This window comes from Varanus komodoensis, unplaced genomic scaffold, assembly GCF_004798865.1.
Source record: "Varanus komodoensis strain SLA01 unplaced genomic scaffold, ASM479886v1 scaffold28, whole genome shotgun sequence".
Classification (NCBI taxonomy): domain Eukaryota; kingdom Metazoa; phylum Chordata; class Lepidosauria; order Squamata; family Varanidae; genus Varanus; species Varanus komodoensis.
The window spans coordinates 808,424-814,423 of NW_025335727.1; positions in this window are offsets into that span (position 1 = coordinate 808,424).

The window sequence follows — 6,000 nt, forward strand, 5'->3', positions numbered from 1 at the left end:
GAAGAGACCCGGTTCCCTCAGTCCCACCTCATACAGCAGCTTTGCAGGGTGGGGGGGTGCTGGAGTGTGTTTCCGTGGCAGAGCTCACTGATGCCCAGAGAACGGCTGAAACATTCTCTTGAAATAGCCCCTCTGCGTGGACCTTTCTCGTGCTGGGGCAGTGACAGGAGCCACATGGCGCTCGACACAAGCACCTTTACACACGGAGATGGTTCCTCGTTGCTACTGTTTATGGCACCTCCGTTGCTGTTGCCATGGAAGGATTAGGCCTTTGCCGATATTTGTCAAAACGGTCTCTCTCCGTGCCCCCATTTCTTTGTGCGCTCCTCTGCTGTAAGTTTTGAGATTGTGCTTTTGGGAGGAGGGAGAGGGTGCTTCTCCAGCAGGGCTTCCTGTATGCAACTATGACCACAATAAATTCAACATCCTGAAGCCGCTTGAGAATCCAGGTTTTTAAGGTGCTGTCCATAGCGCAGGGCTGGTCAGGGGGAGGTGGTAGCGTCCAGGACCACGGAGAGCTCCGTTCAGGTTCCGCCTGAAACCCGGCTGGTTACCCCACCCCACTCACATCGGAAGCTTCGGTCACAGCTGGGCAGCCCTGCCAGAGGGCAGCTGCCTCCTCGGATGGGGTCCACTGAAGGCCGCTTTGCTAAGGGCACAGTCGAATCCAGACTTGGGTCAGCTCAGGATTGCTTGCGTGGGTCGGCCAGCGGCTCTCCAGGGCATCAGGCGGAAATTTTACCCCCTCGCCCCCGTCACATGCACTGCTTTTAAAGGGGGAGTGCTAAGGCCTCGTAACCCAGAGCCGCCTTCACACAAAGAGTGTGCATTGCTGCTCAGTTATCGGCCCCCCCTTGCTCTTCTATGGCCTGCCCCCCCCCCCCGACCCCTGGAAGCTGAGTTGCACCCACAGTGCTCAGTGCCCCCTGCTCAAGCTCCCACATCTGTCCCAGTTGCTAGTATTGGCCTGTGGCCCCTCCAAGGGCTACTCGGTGTAAGGACAGAGGAGAAATAGACTCCCCCTGGCAGGCCCTGCCCCCAGTTCTGGGCGTTTGTTGACTCTTCCATGCAGAGCACATGAATGGGCTGCATGCAGAAGTGGCTCTGACCACCTGGGGACCTGGCTGGATCGAGGATGCTGCTGATGGGCCGCCCGCTAGTGGTCCCTACCCAAGGGAAAGGACAGAGCAACCCTGTCCCAGCAGGGGGAGCTCTTGCACTGCAGAAGACAACCGCGCAAAGGGCTGGCTGAGCTGGCTCCTGCCCCCTGCACACGAGGAAGGATGCGGGGAGTGAGCACCGTGCACTGCAAGGCGCAGCATCCAGAAGCAGCAGCATTTCAGTCCGCCTCGCCCCCTGCAACGGCTGGCAAAATGCGTGAAGTGAGGATCGTGCAAATCCAGTCAAGGAAGCATTGACCCAAACACAGATGACCTGCGCTGTTCCAGCTGGAGGATCTGGCTGCTGAGTAAACTGCTAACTCCTTGGGTGGGTGTCTGTGCACTGCCCCAAAAGAGGAAACTCATTTCCCAAAAAGAGGCTGAAAGGAGACGTGGATCTGCATAATCACGGGAAGGGTTAATTCAAGTGTAGTCGCTAATTTGTAAGACCTGAGTAGAGTTCAAAGAGAAAGGCTGCCTCGCTCTAGTGGGAAATGCTGTGACCCGGTGACCTGATTCTGGGTCTGTCTGCTGTCCAGGTCAGTAAGAGCTGAGGAGCAACTTCGCAGCCCTTGTGAATGTTCTCACCACCTTTGTCGTCTCATTATGAGTCATCAAGTCGCTTCCAACTTACAGTGACCCTGTGAATACCCCCCCCCCCCGAAATGTTCTATCCACACAGCCTGGCTCAGCTCTTGCAAATTCCAGGCTGTTGCTTCCTTCATGGAGTCCGTCCATCTCACATTTGGTCTTCCTTCTCTGCTTCTGCCTTCAGCTTTCCCTCACGTGGAAAGCGGGTGTCTTGCTGTCTCACGATGTGCCCAGAGTGCGATAGGCTCAGGCTGGCCCCTTTTGCTTGCAGGGAAAGCAGTGGCTTGATTTGATCTAGGACCCACCTGTTGCTCTTTCTGTCCATCCAGGGAACTTGCAATGCGCTCCTCCAGCACCATGTTTCAAACGCATCCATTCCCTTCCTGTCGCTCTCCCAAGAGTTTTTAAAACCAGCCCGCCATATATATATATATAAAAAAAAAAAAAAAAAACTACTCTCTTTCACAAAGGATGTCACCTACCCTACAAGAATAGAAAGATCTTCACATGGACCGACTGCCTTGAGTGGACCACATGCCTTCTCCCTCCTGCGACCCAGCTAGGAGTTTGCTGGGACTTCTCACCTGAAGTTGCCCACTTGCGAATCTTCCATAGTTTCCTGGCATTAGAACGTCCTTTATAAATTACGGAAATTGAGCTGATTTCCATGATTTGTGTAACTCTATAATTCATACTGCCTGTTATGAGAAATAGGCAAGGAGTCCCACCAGGAACTGCCCTGCTTCCATGCAGTCTCCCTTCCCCACGATATTCTCACTTGTCCCTCTGGCTTTCTGGGGTCTCAGCAGCCATCGCTAACAAGTTTAGAGACAGAAGGACCATCAACACTCTTTAAAGAAGGGAAATCGTTGCCATTAGGTGCCTGTACCCGTGTGCTCCCCAGAGTGCACCTCCAACTCACAGCATTTATGCCTGTGTGCATATAAATCTCTGTCCTAAAAGGCAGATTCTAAATACCCGAACAAATAAAAGTTTACAAAGTATTTTGCTCATGAAAGAGCACTGTGGGCACGCCATGTGTCTTAAGCTTGAGAGGTCCCCCCCCCCCGCCCTTTGCTATACAGCATAGGAAAAAAATCAGGAAAGTTTGATTAAGCTGAAAAGCTGAGATACCTGTGGTGTCCCATTGAATAAATTCGTTTGTTCTGTTAGGGTGCAGAGCTGGAAATTGTAGGACTTTTTCTGTCTAAATGCATGCCCTTACAAAGTGCATGCTTGTATTACGTTCTCTAGATGTTTTTTTCTCTAAATATAGGTTTAATATAGGTGCAGTTTTTCTGCAGAATCTCCACAACAAAATATGTACAAAGAAGATTAGAACTTAGGTTTCAGAACAAGAAAGCTATTTGTTTTCCCTCCCAGGCACAAAGATAAATAATAAATAAAAATGATGGATACAACCAATATATTTCGCTACTGAAAATGAAGAGGGTGTGAGGTTGCTTCAGATGGCGTCAGGCCAGTGGTGCATCTAGTTCAGAACTGGCCTCATTGAGTGGCTGCAGTGGCTCCATTTCTTTTTATGGAAACCTTTTTGTATCCCCACCACGTTGGGGTCCCCTTAGTGTTTAAACCAAGCCACCGGATTTACAACCCCGTTCCCTTGAACTGGAACCTCAGTGAGGCTCACAGTCTGTGCTAAGAGCATCTCTCTCTTAAGTACGGAGCTAAATCCGCGACGGAGTGAAGGCCTGGGGTTCTGGGGATGCTCGGCTGTTCGGCTCCTTGTAGCCGCGGTGACTGGTTGAGCGCGTGCCCCAGCACCTTCTGCGCTTGGACACCGCTAGGCCCTGGTTTGCCAGGGACAAAATTCCTCAGAGCAAGGGCCAGGCAGCCTGGAGAGCTCGTTCACTGGATGCTCACGTCTGCTCCTCCTGAAAAGCCGGGGAAGCAGGAGCGAGGGAGGGAGGGAGGGAGGATGGCGGCCATTGTCCCGGCCAGCTGTGCAGAGCAGAGGGTCAGGGGTTAAACCCCTGCCAAGCGGCCTCTCGTCTCCCATCCGGAACCTTCCCTCTCCCTGCACGCTACACAGCAACACACACCGTCTTGGCATCCAGCTTGCACGCTTGCTAAATATAACCCGGGCAGGGGGTGTGGGCGGGGAGGGGTCCGTGTGCGTGAGTGTGTGTGTGCGTGTGTAATTGCCAGGCCAACTCACCCAGTGGCCTGCAAGTGAACCGGAATGTTCCATAATCCCTACCAGGCAGAGGATGGGCAGGGCGGCGGGCGGGGGCGAGGGGGCTGACAAAGGGGGCTACGAAACACAGCCGCCACGGCCAGCTGGCAGGCCCGTGGGTGCCGAGGCACTCGGGCACCTGGCGAGGCATCTCAGGGGCAGGGTCAAAAGTTCAGCCCGCGTGCTCGGGGCCTCGTCTCAGGCCAGCCCGTGGCAGCGGCGGCTAATTCGGCCTGGCTGTGCCCGCCCGGGAGCTCGCTTGGATGCAGAAGATGGCAGCTCTGGTTTTTCAGGAGTGAAGCCCGTGGAAGCACCGTGGTGCGGCCAGCGGGGAGGAGGGTCCATCCCGCTGCTCACTGCACTTCCTGGTCCCTTTAACTAGAGATCCTGCCACGGGCTGACCCCGGGACCTTCTGCATGCACCCTTTGGTGGGCCATGCTTGGCTTGCTGGGTCAAAGGCTCCTGTCCAGCAAATCCGGGCGGCTGGCTGGCCACTGGGGGATCTCGGTGCTTGTCTAGACAAGCCTGATATCTGAGCCAGGGACCCCTGATCTTCTGGCATGGTAGGAGAACTGACAAGCAGTGCCCTTTCTGGCTGTCCGAGAAGCCAGCAGGCTGAGCTTTAGGGGGATCTGCACTTGCCAACCTTCTGAGGAACCTCCAAAGCCCCCTGGTGCTGATCCAGGCCACTGGGCCTGAAGGACAGGCCAGGCCAGGCCAGGCCAAGCCTCGCAGGGTTTTGGCTATGGTGTCAGCCCGGTCCTCAAGAGGGGTTCTTTGGGTCACTGTCAGCACTGAGCCATGGGCAGCAGCCAGGACCAAAGCACAGTCCAGGCTGGAGTGAAGCCAACAGGCAGGGTCAGTCATACTTGCATGCAGGCAAATGGTTGAGGACGCCCAGCCAGGCCATGCCCTTTAAAGGAGTCCTGGTGCTGGGACATGCCTTTGGCCAGCTGTGGGTGGGCGTTAGAGATGGTGCAAGAGCGAGGATTGGGGACCAGGCCTGGGTCAGGGTTGGCGACAGCCCCAGCATCCTCGGGGGCCCACGCTCCTGATGGTACCTTGCTGCTGGGATCTTCTGCTTCTAGCTGCCAAAAACAGGAGGAGGAGGAGGAGGAGGTGATGGCAGTGGTGGAAACAGCAGCGGCTGCAGCAACGCCAGTGAGAAGGTAGACGCTCTGGGGGACAGAGCCGGCCGAGGGGGCCTTGCCCAAGATCACGCCACAGCTGGAGTGGGCACCAATGGCTCCGCTGGGTCCCTGCTTGGGAAGACAGCACTCCTCCTGCCCTGGAAAGCTTAGCCCTGGGGTCCGGGGACAGCTGCCTGGCAGACTGAAGAGCAGATGCTGCGAACGAGTTCCAGGAATGGGTCTGGGGGCTTACTGAAGCATGGCGATGAATAATCTTTAAGGGAGGGAACAGGGAGGCGGACCTCCAGCAACAAAGGGGTCTGCTTTGGGCAGGAGGGCAAGACTGGCTTTGGGTCTCACCTGGCCACTGCCTGCCCCCCGACGGCCCCGGTGTCTATGGCTTAGTCAGAAACAGCGTGGCTGCAACCTATGGAAAACCTCCCCACCGATATCGTGCGCCAACCTCCTGTCAGTCCGGAGTGTCCCGATGGGAACGCCGTGCTGATGCCCCTCCAAGCCCCCTCTCTGGGCAGCCTAAATAACGTGTGTGTGGATCCAGCTGCCACAGCTGCTATTGGGGTTCGGAAGGAGGCCGAGGAGCGTTTTGCTCCCCGATCGTCCGCCCGCCTCGCAAGCCTGTCTCACAGCCACAGCGTGTCTTTCCGACTCTGATCCCCCACTCTGATGGCCCCCAGTTGTCCCCCTCCTCGGCCCTAAGGCATGACGCATGCTAATGGCTCTCCACTTGTTGGGAAGTGGGCACGGGCAAGACGGCATCTGCGCTTGAAGGAGTCCGGGAGTGGAAGCCTGCATTGGAAGCGTGTGGGGGTTTGGGCTCAGGATGGAATGGAAGGCGTTTTGAGACCCCGGAGCGGGGAATCTGCCCCTGCAGCTAATGGAGTTCAGGTTCACGGAGAGGTC